At 39.9% G+C, this 15,908-nt stretch overlaps 2 pseudogenes; one reads left to right on the top strand and one right to left on the bottom strand.

Annotated features, from left to right (window-relative positions):
* Positions 1-4,094: 4,094 nt before the first annotated feature.
* On the bottom strand, positions 4,095-5,559 carry LOC147436064 (uncharacterized; annotated as a pseudogene).
* A 223-nt stretch (positions 5,560-5,782) lies between these two features.
* On the top strand, positions 5,783-6,778 carry LOC147436063 (uncharacterized; annotated as a pseudogene).
* The last annotated feature ends 9,130 nt before the right edge of the window (positions 6,779-15,908 follow it).

Here is a 15,908-nt window from a genome sequence, read left to right as displayed (position 1 = left end):
TAGGAGCTGACTTCAGAGTTAGGCTCCCATCATTGACCTCTCTAACTTTTTCCCATAAGTGTCCTGGCCAGTCTTTCTCTACAAATGGAATTTCTTCTAAGGCATCTTCGTTGTCCGGCACTACAAGTTCTAGTTCTTTTGTTTCAAGGTGGGGTTCTACCACAAGCTCCTCAAGTTTTGCCATACTTTTAAGCTTGGGTTTTTGTTTTTTCAACATTTCTTGTGTGATTCTTACCAAATTTTGATAAGCTTCAAGCTTAGCTCCTTCCATGTCTGGAGAAGGATAGTTTTTTCATTTGTTTTCCATGTTTTGGCTTGCTTTAAGTCCTGCTTGGTAGGCTTCCAAGGCTACATTAATAGGCTCAAAAAATTTATCGACCAAAATTGATCCTCCAGATTTCACAATTGTTTCTTTGATTTCGCTTCCAGTTTCTTCCACCTTTTCTTGGAATTGCTTCTTTGCTTTCTCTTCGAGTTCAGCTCGTTGTTTTTGTTTTCTCATCTCATACCTTTTGCTTCTGCTTCTTTTGGCCTTTTGAGAGGCGATTTTTGTATTCTCCGAATCATCAGAGGAGTTATGTTTCTTTTTCTTATCCTGGGATCTAGTGATTATCTTCATTGGAACAATCGGTTCACTCTCAGATGAGCTACTAGATATCACTTGGACTACGTTTACTACTGTTTTACCTTTGTTTAAAGGATTTTTAGGACAATCTTCTGGGAAGTGTCCTCCCTTTTTGCAACATTGTATGCAATAAGCTTCAAACTGGTTTGAGGTTCTTGTCAGGCTCTAGGCATTCATTTTTCCAATGATCATCTACACCACAGTTATGATAGTTTCCTATTTTTGGCTTAATCATGGGTCTTACCATAGGAGGTTTAACACCTTGATTAGCTACATAATACATTGGTGCGAGCTTTGGTGGAGCATATGTCACAGGTTCTTCCATTGGTGGTGGATGTGCATTATACCAATCTCCTTCTACCATTACTATAGATGGACTAGTCTCAGCATAGGGTGTAACAAGCACTAGTGTTGCTTGTTCATCTATGACTCCTTCTGAATGCATGTACTTTACAGGAAACAACTCGATCACTCACCACCTAAGGATTGCTATCCCTAGCAACAACCCCGGGGGATTCACTATTAGTAATGGGGGGATGTCACCTGCGTGCATCAAAATTAGAAAAACCCCCCTATGTACGATATCTTACTTGCTAACCTACCCCCATAAATACGGACAACATATGGACGTTCTCACAATGAGCCATCCCCCCTCATATGGATTTCGTACGGAATGTAATGACCCACTACTAGTAACATAAAAATTTTAGAAGCACGTACTTTTGCAAAAATACATGTTGAACTGCAAATGAACAAAAGTGTACATTGTACTGTGTTTTCATTTACAATAGATGTTAAGAGAACAAACCATGAAAAACAACAAATATAATGAATATTAAATTAAAATAAACCAATCGTTTCAATGTAATTTGTCAAAAAACAAATAGCATTTTCCTTGTAAACTGATACAAATCTCAATCTCAAAATATATGATACTAGCCACCTACTTAGTAGGCTTCCCACTTAGGATTTAAGGCACACATATGAAATGGATTGTTCTCTAAATAACAAATAATGCATAATCTTAAACAACCATGAAAAACTTCACTCGTCAAATCAAAACACATTACAAAACAACCCATTAAAATATTAATCTTTTTGAAACAAAAAAATTATATGTGATATGAATGCACGTCTATGCTTAAGCAAAATGAAACTTTTAAAAAAGCACCATTTGTATTTAATTTTGAGTTTGTACATAAATTATAAATCTTAGAAATTTTGCTAGAGTCTCCTTTTGTACGAAGACCCCTTTCTAGAAAAAAATCAGTATACCATTTTCTTGGGCTCCCACATGGGATTTTCCTCACATAATTTCTTTTTCCAAAAAAACTGTTCACCTCATCTTGGGCTCCCACTTGGGATTTAAGGATTATCTTACACGTTAAAATCAAACACATTTTCAATAGAGTCAAAGGAATCTAACTTCAAAGTGGTGGTATAACACATAGACCCAAGATATGCTAAATGTGTCTTGACAAGAAACTATAGCTCAAGATAACACACCCGATCAAGCCATATGACCATGTGGGAAATTGAGACTACAGAATTTGTAACTACATGTAAAAGAAAGTAACCATCTTAAAATCTTTTAACGCTTTTTATCGTAAAAAGAAACACAACTACATGTTTAGTAAGAATGGATAGCTCAAGAGACCCAATCAAGCCATATAGACAGCTAGAAGAACTAAAGGTAAAAATCGATAGCTCAAGATGGTACACCCGGTCAAGCCATATGACCATGTGACAAATTGAGACTAGATTTGTAATTATATACAAAATAAAAACATTGTGTATGTGTGACACATAGACCCAACGTATGGTAGACGTGTCTATATTTGTAATTATATACAAAATAAAAACATTGTGTATGTGTGACACATAAACCCAAGGTATTCTAAACGTGTCTTGGCAAGAAACTATAGCTCAAGATAACACACCCGGTCAAGCCATATGACCATGTGAGAAATTGAGACTATAAAATTTGTAGCTACATGTAAAAGAAATTAACGATCTTAAAATCTTTAACGCTATGATCTCACACATCTAGTTTGAGATTAAGTACATTCTTTATTGAGTTAACACAACACTACCACCCAAAATTGTGAGTATCACTAACTTGAAAAATCTAAGCTAGATTTTGAGCTTGCCTTGAAAACATTTGACAAAATGTGACAAGATTTAGTGTAACTATCGATAGATGCTTCAAACTATGATCTAAAAGCCGATTTAATGCATTGAATAGACAACGAGAGGCTCAGGGACTCAACAGCGTTGGTGGCTGTGTTGGAAGAAGTCGAGACTCAAACGCCAGCTCTAGCAATTTGGGACGTCAGGACTAAACGTCACTGATTAGCAGATCAGGACTCAGACGCCATAGCTAAAGCCTAAGGGCATTGAGCAGGGTCACGCCTAAAGTGAACTGAGAACCCACCCTGTGTCTGGCAATCGCTTCGCTTGCAAGGTGCTGGCCTCCCATCATGAGTGTCAACACACGATGGGAGGCCAGCATACGATCGAACACCAGCTCTAGCAGTTCAGGACGTCAAGACTAAACATCACTAATTAGCAGGTCAGGACTCGAATGCCATAGCTAAAGCCTAAGGGCATTGAGCAGGTAAAAATGAGTCACGCCTAAAGTGAACTGAGAACCCACCCTTCGTCTAGAAATCGCTTCGCTTGCAAGGTGTTGGCTTCCCATCGTGAGTGTAAGCACTCCTCCTTGCATCGTCATCATCCTTGCCAAAGAATTCTAAAAAGAGGAAGCTTAATAAAATGAGGCCCAAGGAAGCTGTTGAGAATGCGAACTGGAACTACAAAACAAAGGCCTCAAAGAAAGCAGTCATAGATTTAATTGATCAATAGAGAAAAGCTAGCTTTTTTATGAGATGCAGCTACAACAGAAAGAAAAAACCCGGCGTTCCAAGTATACAACACACCATCAACCAGTTCGGTAGGATTAATGACACAATGATGAAGACATTGAAGCTTTTGCCACTACAGAAGCTTGCATCATAACATAGAAACAATATACAATTTACAGATCAACATGAATTGAAGAAAGAGTTTGTGGCAAAGCCTTGCTAACTTGAAACAAATTTGGAATCTAGCAATGGCTGGGAGTGGTGAGCGTAGATCTAAAGCCAATGTCTGCCAAGTGAGGGGGGGTACTACGAAGCTAGAGAAGTTAGAATAGCAGCGATGAAAATTTCACTTAAAGAAATTTGACAACCTTCATTGAAGACAGATCTGAACATTGTTCTTAAAACCTTCACTGAGGAAAGATGTGAACATTATTTTCAAACAAGACGATTGAGGCTAGCTACATTGTCAAATATAAACAAAAATGATATCAGAATCATTATACCAGACATAAATGGAACTGTATGGCATCGGAGAAATGGCAAAGAAGGCATGACGTACAACATTTCACATAATAAAATAGAATAAAGAACGATAGAATGAGATCTTAAAGGCACTCACAGTTTTCAGCCTCTTTGCGGAAAACCTCAAGGGCAGAATCAATGAGCTCCGCGACTTTGGTGTAGTGACCTTGGCCCACTTGTTGCCAGCTCCGGACTGGCCAAAGACGAAGTTATCAAGGCAGAAGATTTGCCCATAGGAGCCTGTTCGAACACTGTCCATTGAACCAGTCCACCATACCAAGTACCTATTTGTACAAGAGAAGATTCTAGACAATACCAACCACACTCGGTTATCAAAAGATTCTACATAGGCTTCCCTAGAAGAAGTTCTTGACATTATATAATAGCAGATACATACTCATCTCTTTACAAGTTCACTTACAAGTTGAATAGCCCCATCATAAGTTCCAGCAACCCCCATTGAAAGGACCTCCACTATTCTTACCCTTGAGACGATCGAACAGAACATTGCAGCCCAACGATTCTGGAAACGAGAAACGGTTAAGCTATATTAAACAAGATTCCATTCATGGGATCAAAACTGAGGCTAAGACCAATGTGGTGCCATCAAATCAAATAAGTAGAGCAGAAATATGACCAAAACTCTTCAATTCTTAATCAAGCCATATTCAACCTAGTATCAACCTAGCCATATGCATTCTTACACTGAAAGAAAGAGTGCCAGCCTTATGAAACCATGCATGCACCTGAATATGAAACATACCGCATCCATAAAAGACTCCACCAGAGAAGTAAAAGTCATGATGACCAGTCCTGTGTGTCGAGAAGTCTTGGAAGTGAGGCCCGGAGGCGTGGGCCCAATCCCTCTTGGGAATCTCTGAAGGTATACCTCTTGTTCCATCACCTGGACAGCACCAGGCTTTTGACTACCACCAGCTACCCACAAGGGTTCCCCAGCTTGAGCCACCTGTAAAAGCTCTTCCATAGATGCCACTGCTTTATCAATGTTCTTATGAGAAGTGTGTGAAGAATCGAGTCAACAAGACACAGCATGTCAATCGGGATCCAATGTGCGGAGATATGGCTTATTGAAGTTGGCTGGGATGTATGCCAAATGTGGGCCGTTACGGAAACATTTTTTTTAATGCCTTGACCAACATGTAAGCCGAATGAAGTGTGTGCTTTGAAATGCACAGTAAGTGCTTGACGTGCTTTACCAGCTGCGAAGGTAAGGTTTCCTCCAAATGCATTCACCTATCCTTGCACCTAAGAATGGTCGCCCAAAAGCCTTGTCCTATGGCAAGGTGGGGAGGGGATTATGCAAAAAGGCAGAGGAGTCTGGGGAGGAAGGGACTTTTGGTGATAATTTTTGTGGGAAGGGGCTGTGGGCATGAGAAGTGGGGCCGCTAGTGATGTATGAACAGAGCCATCAAGTGCATGGAGTCCGCTGTAGCTGGTAGGGTGAGTGGCCGTGTGGGAACGAAGGCCAAGGTAATTGATTTTGTTTATTTTTTTATGAATGGCTATAAAAGAAACCAGTAGCGACATCGCTACTGGTCGCTGGATAAGAAAGGGCGAGAGGTGGCATGCAGGTGTGCATGGGGCGGCGACATGCAGGGGAAAAGTCGGGAGATGAGAGGGGGAAGGCAGCCAGACGGAGCGGGTGGTAAGCAAGGGAGAGGAGGGCCACCAGGACACGCTGTGGAGACCAAGGGAGGGCCGCCAATGATGAGGGGGGTGAGGGATGCAGAGGAGGGGTTGACAGCAGCCTATGGGGGAGATGCTTTGTGGTGAAGGCTTGGGGGGATCTCCATGGGGTTGGGAGCCAAGTTGCCCTGCGCTACAGGAGGTCGAGTCCATGAAAGGAGAGATTGGGTGCGACTGTGAGGAGCACAGAGCTGTGCTACTGCAACAGGGATTGGTTATCGAGAGCAGTCAAAGGAGGCTGTACTACATATAGGGAGGCTATTGCAACCAGATTCGAGAGCATGAGGAGGAGCAGGTGGGTGCAACATTAGAGGGTTGTGGCCTTTGGATGCTTGAGAGCAAGGAGGCTCGGTGCTGACATCAGGAGCTCGGTCTCTCTCTATCTCTCATCCTTGTGCCCTAGCTCGAAGCTCTAGCTCATAAGAATCCATGCATAGCTCTATTGTTTATCTATCTCACAAGAATCAATACATAGATTGATTGTTTATAAGCTCTCTTTATTGGCATCTCCATATCTTCATAGCCCTCATAACATTAAGTTATATCTACCTTTTACTTAATCTAGAAAGCTTTAGACTCTTTGATTTCTCGACGACAGAGAACAACAAGAAGCAGACACGTTTGTAAAAGTTGCAAGGGACAAATCATAAGATGATCTCCTTCAAATTGGACATCAAAGAAAAATCTTTCATATGATGTTCACTCAGTGAAGAGAGTAAGGGTCTAGGCGAGCATTGGTGCAAGAAGAATGGATTCCAAAGCTTGGTATGGGCCAACCTATGATCATTGCGGGCTCTCGTGCATGCCGCCAATGACGGCTTGAGCATGCAACGGACAAGAACCGGCCTTATGATTAGCTTGAGCATGCAACGGACAAGAACCAGCCTTATGATTAGCTGGAGGACCAGGCATTAGGAATTCAACATGTATGGGTGCCATTGCTCAAGATTCTATCATTACCCATGGTTTTGAGTTAGAGTTTTGACATATACCGAGGGTCAATTTTGACCATACTTTGTACATGAATTGGGAGATTGAATGAAAGCAGGTTTAGGTTGCATTTGTGCTGTAAATTTTTGGTTGTTTCAAGCTTGTTGCCTCTTTCTCTCTCACAGCCAGAAGCCCAATGCTTTCTCGGTCAGCCCTGGCGAATCACGCTCTCCGACAACACTCCAAACTCAAAACTTGATAATGTTAATGTGTCCTTTTTTCACTTTACAAAATAGAATCTATACCTCGGGCTCTTTTGGCCGCTAGCCGACTTTACATGGCTCAAATTTCATTACAGATTTTGTGACTCAACTCTTGAGAGTTTATCCCTTTATAATCAGAGAGTATCAAATAATTACAAAGCTTGTCAAAAAAATAATCACGATATATGGAAATTTTGGGCTCATGGAAGAAGCAATAGACTCAAAGGGTGCCGTCTGGCTTGACTTTCAACACTCATCTAGAGATTCATATACACTTGAGTACTTGTGTGTCTATGACACTAGGGAAGATGGTAGTACTTTATGGAGGACTTTTCTATGAACTCCTAGAGAGTACCTATTGATTCAAGATTCTACACAAATCCTACTATTCTTATCAATGGTAGTGGAAGATTCCTCACGGACCAAGAATAGAGTGTTTTTTATCTTTGCACATGGTTGCTTGCTCATGTCCTCTTAAAACAAATTGACTCTGTAAGTAAACAATAGATTTTGTGAGCACAAAGCTATAAAGTACAAAATCACATCATTCTAATAATCTAGTGACAACTATACAAAGAAGAAAGAGAAGGAGAATCTTTGATACCTCTCCATAGATAACATAACTTACTTGCATTGTGAGACTCAATCACATGCTACACAACCCTAGATGGTGCACCAAATCCATCAACAAAATAGCACACCCCAATGTTATGAGGTGTGAAGCCCTAGAGGTTGAAAGCCATAAAGAGGTTGATTGTCTTCAACATGATAATCTTAAAGATGGAGATGATGTTAAGCTTTGGATGTAAGATACAAGGGTAGTTTTCTTAATATATGTTGGAGGTGAACCCTTGCAATGCCCACTCACCATTCACACCTCTTATTATTGTGGTATGCAAGTCATGTGAGCTCATACCACCTTCGGGAGTAGAGGTTTCCATGTAGTGTGAGTGAATGAAAGTAGAAGGAGGAGAATCTTGTTTTATGTTGTAATGGAGGTGAGAGAAGGGAGAAGAGCCAGCTTGGTGTAAAAATATGTGGTGGGCAAGGAGAAGATGGGGGAGGAGCTTGCTTGGTGCTACAATGGAGGTGGGAAAAATCTAGCATAGAGAAAATGATGGACTATAGGGGATGCATGTGGTTGTTACAGCAATGGAGAGCTTGGAAAAGGGTTTGTAGAGAGACAAAATCACTTTAGAAAAGGTTTGGAAAGACTTTGAAGGGTGGAAAATAATGTTTTTATTTTTTTTTTAAAAGCATTTTTTGGGCTGTTTAGTGCATGTTTTTTACTTTTGGAGGTCAAAAATGCTTTTTGGGCCATGAAATAGGTTTGGGGGCTTTTTAAGGAGGGAAAATTTGAAAATTGAAATTCTCTAAAAATTTTAAATTTTTAGTGTATTTATAAATCCGAGCCAAAAAGTGAGGGAAAAGAAGTCAAAGTGGTCTCCCCCCCCCCCCCCCCCCCCCGCCCCATTCCTTTCCCATAGCCACCTCCCTTAACTTCTCACTAGGTAAGAGGCCATTAAGAGGTGTAAAGCTAAGTTGTCCCCCTACGTTTTTGAGGGTATAGAGTGTGTCCACCACCCTCTTCGTATTGGTTGGCCTCTAATTAACCTTAATCCCAAAGGGCTTGTTAGCAGCAAGCTAACACAGATACTTTTTTTCGAAGCTCTTATTGTAAAAACACTTATTATTTTTTATAGATTGAAAATATTGTAACTCCTATTTTTTGGATGAACCTTGTAATTGATGAGCCGGGGCTACAAGCTTCCAGATTAGATCAACCTGTCATTACGTAGTTAGAGCTCCCAAATTATTAGTTTTGACCATCAAAAACCTTGGCTAAGGTATAAAAGCCAATTTTTGTAAGTTATTTGTAAGTTTTGGATAATGAAATACACAACGTGAGCTAATGGCGCTCACTTCTCTCCTTCTCGTGCTTCCTACTCCCTCCCCGATTGTCACATTGCAGTCGTGTTTGTTGCATTGCAACCACAGGTAAGAGCTCTAGGCATTGAAGTAAACACATCATAGTATAACGTAGCTTTTGGCATCGCCGACCCGTAGCCTAATTTCATCATAAGTAGGAATTTACACTTTAAAATCTAAAACTAAGCATAGGCAAGGTATTGGGGCAAAGCGTTTAGATGTATTCTGGGTTGAAAACGACTAGGTCAAAAATCCAATGCTGTTAACAATCACGATTTTGACACTTGACCTAAAGTAGGATTTGAAACCATAAGCATGTGTGCTTATGTCTTATAAACATGTCCTAGAAGCTTTGTTACGTTTGGATCACCAAACCGGCAAAAAATTGGGTAAAAACAAAAGTTTTTACTGACTTTCGAGAACTTGAGTGTAAATTGGAAAAAAAATAGTCCAAACTTGATGACATTTGATTCATAAGCTTATATTGATGTGATATGTGTACATGCTCAGTTGATCAAAAAGATGCAAAAATTTACCAGCAGTAAATAATCGCGATTATTTACATTTGTCCCATTTTAAAACTTTTTTGACCAAGTTAGCACACAAGTAGTTTTATCATGTTGTAATAATCCCATAAACCAAATTTGGTAAGATTTGGATCATTGGATTGAAAAATGTGGCCAAATTTGCAAAGTTAGTCTGCGGACAGAAAACTAATGACCATTAGACCAAAAATTGTCCAAACTTGGCTAGAGACCTTAGATTGAGGTGCTTAATAAATCTGTGTCAAGATTGGGACAAAAACTTGCAAAAAATTAGCTAGAGTAAATAATCATGACTATTTACTTCTGCTTCAAAAATTGACAATCTTGCACATTTGAGTATAGCGCAAGGTCAAGCATATCAAGTAGACCACACAAATCAATTTTGGTGAAATTTGGATCACAAAAGTGAGACTTGCCAAATTCTTGAAATCAGAGTCTGCGAATATGAAACAGTTGATAAACTTGAACAAATTTTGTCCATACTTGTTGAAACTTGTCCAAGGATCTTAACAGGTTGTACACTTGGCAAATCAAGTCAAAAAGTGTAAAAAACTAACAAAAGTAAATAATTGCGATTATTTACTATTGCTACAGAGAGATACCATTTTTGACTTTTGAACTTGTACAGTGTTAGACCAACATAATACAAAGCCACCGGGTAATTTTGGGCTCAATCGGATCCAAATTGGTACATGTTCACTCAGTTTCTAGGTTGTAGATTAATTCTTTGATTTTTGCCAAAGTTGAGTTTGAAAATCTCAACTACTGACTAAATTAGCTCGAATTGTAGTGATACAAATAGACCAATCATAATAGCTAGCAAAAACTATACTATATTTGTGAAAGATTAGCTAACTTGATCAAATTTGTACAAGAATTAGGTTGCAGACAAGGAATCAGTAGCTTGACAGAAGTTGCAATCCAGTCAAGTGGAAGAAATTGACAACAAGTCAATCCGACGGTAAGTACTCTATCTAGGGCTTCACAAGTCTTTATGAACCTTAGATCTGGTCGTGAACTAGGAAATCAAGGCATATTTGGAGAAACCTCCAATAGAGTATCCACTGAAGAAAGTGTGAATCAAGGCAATTCTTTGCACACTATCCTTGAAGAAGTCTCAGACACTTTTTCTTATTCAGAATCCAAAATGTCTTCTTATTCGACTCACTCGGAAACCGGAATGACAATGCACTATAAGCATATAATCTCATTTAATAAGACTAATTGCCATGGAGCTCAGGTTTACCTGGATTCTAACGAAGAGTATGCTATTCGCATTGATGACCATGGTATTGAGTTTGAAGAAGAGATCAGGGCAAACAAACAAGAAAAAATGTACATGGATAGAAATAGAACTCAGTATTTACAAGTCAAAAACCCTGACGTGATAGACAAATGGGGGTTCGAAGTAAATACCATAATTCCAGATATGGCCGCAAAAGAAGGACCACCAACTTTAGAATTCGAGGGATACGATCAAGCTGATCTGAGGCCTTTGAAATGGCTTAGTACTCATAATCCTAGGATCATAGTCTATTGTTGGGAGGATAGAAATGTAAAAGATCTTCTATGGACTTTGCATGCCAAATCAGGACAACTAACACTCATGAAGATAATCTATATCTTCAAGATCAAGGATAAGGGATTAGCAGATCTACCAACCTACCTGTTTAGGGATTGTTGTAACAACAACTTTGTTATGATGACTCCTAAGGAGGTAGAACAAACCAAATACCAAGGGTATTCCATAAGGGATTGGATATTGGAACAAGGACCAGAAACTATTCCGAGAGATGAACACGATGAGAGATCATCTGAGAGTAATGTTAAGAAACCAAAAACCACGTCATCACACAGAAAACCCAGTGACACTAAGGCCAGTCCAGGGCTACATGAGTCACTATTTCCAACAGACTAGTTTGAAGGACTCGGAATAGGACCAACTTCCAAGAGACCAGGAGTTGAATCAAATAGACGTGTCAGACCAGCTGATTTCCAAAAATAGGTCAAAAAATACAGTGGATCAGGGGATCCATACGACCACTTAGCAAGCTTTAAGCAAGTGCTAAGAGCAGAACGCATATTCAATTTCCATACTCAATTCGAGGGGTTTGGAATGACATTAAAAGGAAAAGCATTAACATTGTTCCAAAACATTCCACCAAGGTCAATCATGGACTTGAACACATTAGCTCAAGGATTTGTAGCTGCTTGTTTCAAAGTGGGGATCAGACACAATACAGTAGCTCAAATCTACAGATTTAAACAGAAACATGGTGAGTCTGTTAGGGATTGTGCAACTCGAATGAAATAATACATTGCCAGATGCCTAGGGCTAGAGATACCTGCAGAAGAAAGACTAGTATCATTGTTTCTAGAGGGACTGCTAAACAAAGGACTTCATGCTATATTGTATAGTAAGAAGTATACAACCCTAGAAGAGTGTGTGTCAAATTCTATTGACTTAGGAGACAATTGTGATATTTTCAACGAAAAAGATGTCCCTAAGGATAACCAAAGTGAGAAAACAGCTTCCAATAAACCAGCACAAGTGGAAACGGATGTTGTAGCATCACTTTCAGCCAGAAAATACACGCTCAAAAGGATGAATGACATGATGAATAACATGCAAAAAGCACCTATGAGGGGACTAGGGCAAGGGATACCTCAACAGGGACAACCAATTAGACTGCAAAAATGGTGTACAATCGAGGGTAAATGGACCAACCATGAGACCAATGAGTGCTACTACCGGCCAAAGTATGATGGAAATGTTTAATACGTGCCCATGAGACCACAAGGACAACCCATGTACAGATACCAGCCTAACATGGCACCAGCTCAAAGACCACCGATGGGTTTTTGATTTCCACTTCATTTACACTTTAGCAATTAGGTATTTAGACACGGGGTTTAGTGCTTAGTAGATTTTAGCAGTAGAGGACTTACTAGATCTATTCTCGAGAAGTAAAGAGGGTTGTGAGTGAGTTAGCCAAAATCATTTCATTCTTCAAATTTCTTGTTACTTTCAAAGTGATGTACCATTTTCTATTTTGTCTTCAATTTGTACCATTCTGTTTGTTTTTGTTTGATGTTTCATTTTAGTACTTAGGAGTAGGATAAGTAGAAACTACTTCCATCAAATTTGAGCAAAAAGATCAGAGGAAAAAAGGGTGAAAATTTTATTTTGGGCAAAACGACCGTAAACTCTAAAAAACTAAAAATTTGATGGACATAACTCCAAAGCCAATCTAGATTCAAAAATGAGTGCAAAAAGGACATAATCAAACCACAGATAGTGAATCTAGAAAGTTTCATGCAGATTGGTGCATGGATCGCGATCCATGACTCCCTTTGACTTTTTGAGCAAAAACTAATACCATTGGATCAAGAGTGGTTCCAGATCAAACAATATACACTTTTGGTAAAAATTTTCACACAAAAACTCAACCAAATCAACAAAATTCGGCAAAGACACCAAAAACCTTGGAAATAGACAAAAATTGGGGCTATTTGACTTTTTGAAAATCTAACCTCTACAGGATCTGGGCATACAGCTGACAAAACCCCAGGACCAGATGATGTGGAACATGGATCGCAATCCATGATCCCTTGAAGCATTTGAGAGTGAGATTTGGATAGTAGAAATATGATACCATTTAGAATAACTATTGTGAAGGTCTTCATAGCAAAAAGCAAAAAAACGTTGACCCAAATGCCAAAATACATGTTGTAAGTCAAAAGCTGCAAACATCCACAAAATTTTTCTTTTGGTAAGGTGAAAGGGTTTCAAATTCAAAAAAACATAGGTAGGTAGTCTAAATAGACTTCAAGTAACATTCTAACCAAGTTTGGGGTCCAGACATGAAGGAACATGGATCGCGATCCATGACCCCCTTCTAATTTTTGGTAGTGCAACCTTACAGGAGTGTAGCAGATACCAATACAAATATTTTTTCCAATAGCAAGGGTACAAAAAAACATTAACAAGAGCCTCAAACCATACCTGAGGAAATTTAGAAAAAAAATTGCAAAATAGACCGACAAAGTGACCTTTGGGATACTTGAAGGGGATTAAACCATCTCAAAATTTCTTAATACCTAATAAGAGGTTGTGAGAAACCTGTGTGCCAAGTTTGAAGTAATTATAGCATTAGGTTCATGGATCGCAATCCATGACCTCTTTACACAAAAAATGTCACGATTAGTATCACTAATAGCACTAGTCTTTATGAGCACAGTGGTGTTTTCAAAATTCAAATTGGAGTTGGATTGTACAAATTGCAAGAAAAATAAAGCTATGGACACCAAGTGAATTTTGCATAGGTTTTGTGAATCAGAGTGAGTCGCCTTTGGTCGAAGGACTGAATGTACCATAAAAGGTAACATGTCAGGGTTTTGCAAGCTTTGTTTTCTTGATGTATTTGCAGTCGGGCAAATTTTATCAAAGGATAAACCCTAGTAATTGAGACCAATTAAACCATATTTCGATTGAAGGTAGTGCCAACCAAGGGACTATATCTATAAAGACGGTATGGAACGTTACTATGGTAAAATTGAAGACAAACCTAGTGAGCTCAAGCTTCTAGTGCCCATAGATTATAGTGGCGATCGGTATTTCAATGAAGACAAGAACATGTATATCGTGTTTCTTAATCCTTTTATTATAGACAAGTGGGAATTAATAGGCACCAAAGAGAAAGTTCATGTAGAGCCTAAAGAGAAGCCACCTAAGCTAGATATTCCAAATGCCAAGCTTAGATGAGTAAATGTGGCTACACACATCAACATTGAAAATATGCATGTGGGCTTATATAAGTATGATAATGTCATGCCAAGGGTAGGACTAGGCGGGCACGGCCCTGGAAAAGTGCCGGACACACATGCAGTAAAGGGGTCTTTATATGCAAGAGGGCCAAGGGCCTATATATAGGATGGTTAAGTGGTTATTTGCATGTCTATCTACCCTTTGGTCCAACATTGGTATCAGAGCTCAGGGGAGGGAGAGCTATGGAGGAAGAGGGAAGATGGCCTTGCATGGTGGAGTGAATCTCTCTCTTCTTTCTCTTTCTCTCTCGCACCATGAAGGGCATGGTCCTCAAGACTGGGGAGGGGTTTTGCATGTTGCATGGTGGAGAAGAAGAATCCCAGGCTTGGTTGTGCAGGCATGGCCGCTTAGTTAATGCGGAAGACAAGCCGCTAAAGGGCCACGGGCATAGTCCCTAACGAGGGGAGGAGGCACTGGTGCACCCAAGCGGAATCACAAGCTGAGGATCTCGATGTGAGCGCGAGGCAAAGGGGTGCATATTGCGTCACATGCTCGAAGGCCATGGCACAATAGGGCTTTCTACATCTCTCTTTCTCTCTCACGCGGCATCATCTGCATGCCATCACTGTTGCAGCAGGTAATATTTTCATATTGGGGTGCCCATACTGGCAAGGGGACCATTAAAATTACCAAATTGATTAGGGGTGCATGCACACCCCTAAACCTCGGCTTGTGGCATGCGGAACGAGCATCTATACAAGCATCTCCGACACTGATTTGCATCAACCAACATGGCCACGTTGATTTTGAAGATTGATTTCGGCATACGTATTGACTTTAAAGCAATTATCGCCATCTTTCTAACAAGGCTCGGTTTTTGGCGGTTTTCCATGACACTAGGGAAACAAGGTTTCTAACTTTGACATGGATTGAAACTCACATGCAAGGCATCACTAGCAAATGCCGCTTGTTTTTTAAAGGAATCCGGCAGATTTCCAGATTCAAGCAGTACCAAGTCTGGTACAGATTTGGTGACGCCAGACTCGAGAATTTACAAATCTCACGAGAGGGATCAAGCACCATGCATGACAAGGTCATAGGTTGGCAACTTGGAGAGGCTTCAAGGTGCATCCGCTAACATTCCAGGTACTTTTGGCATTACTTTTTGAATTTTTTATGCAATCATCTGCACTTTGTTTGGTTTTGTGAATTCCAACTTGTGCAATGGTTGTCGCCCAAGAGATAGGTAGAATTTATCAAGCAAGGCTTGAATGATTTTATGGCAATTCTCTTGTTCAAATTAGTCACTTCCATTTCTCGACATGGTTTGGCCAGTGTTCTTGATCATTCATTTACAAATTTGCACGATTTTGGCATCTGCAGCACCCTTATCATTTGCATCATTTGTCTAGTGCATGCCATGCTGCATTAAAATTTGAAGATTTCCGACAAGAAAGGCTTGTATTGACTTTTCAAATGCTAAGTATTTGTTGAATGTACGCGTTTAGTATGATTCTCCTCGCATACATGGTTGGCATAGTGATTAGACTCACGCATGGCTTGAGTCTATACCGCCTTGACTTGAAGCACAACTCGTCATCAGTTCAATTTGATGCAAATGCATAGCCAATTTGCAGTGTTTTTGGACTGTTGCTCGACTTGATGCAAAGGGCAAGCTGCTCGGCATGGCCGACTCCTTGTCATTGTTTCTACAAGCTGACAGAGGATGCTTATAAGCCACACAGTACTGGTTAA

The sequence above is a fragment of the Adiantum capillus-veneris genome, chromosome 18 (genome assembly GCF_014529385.1).
Source record: "Adiantum capillus-veneris isolate H3 chromosome 18, ASM1452938v2, whole genome shotgun sequence".
NCBI classification, from domain to species: domain Eukaryota; kingdom Viridiplantae; phylum Streptophyta; class Polypodiopsida; order Polypodiales; family Pteridaceae; genus Adiantum; species Adiantum capillus-veneris.
This window is presented reverse-complemented; position numbering and strand designations above follow the sequence as displayed.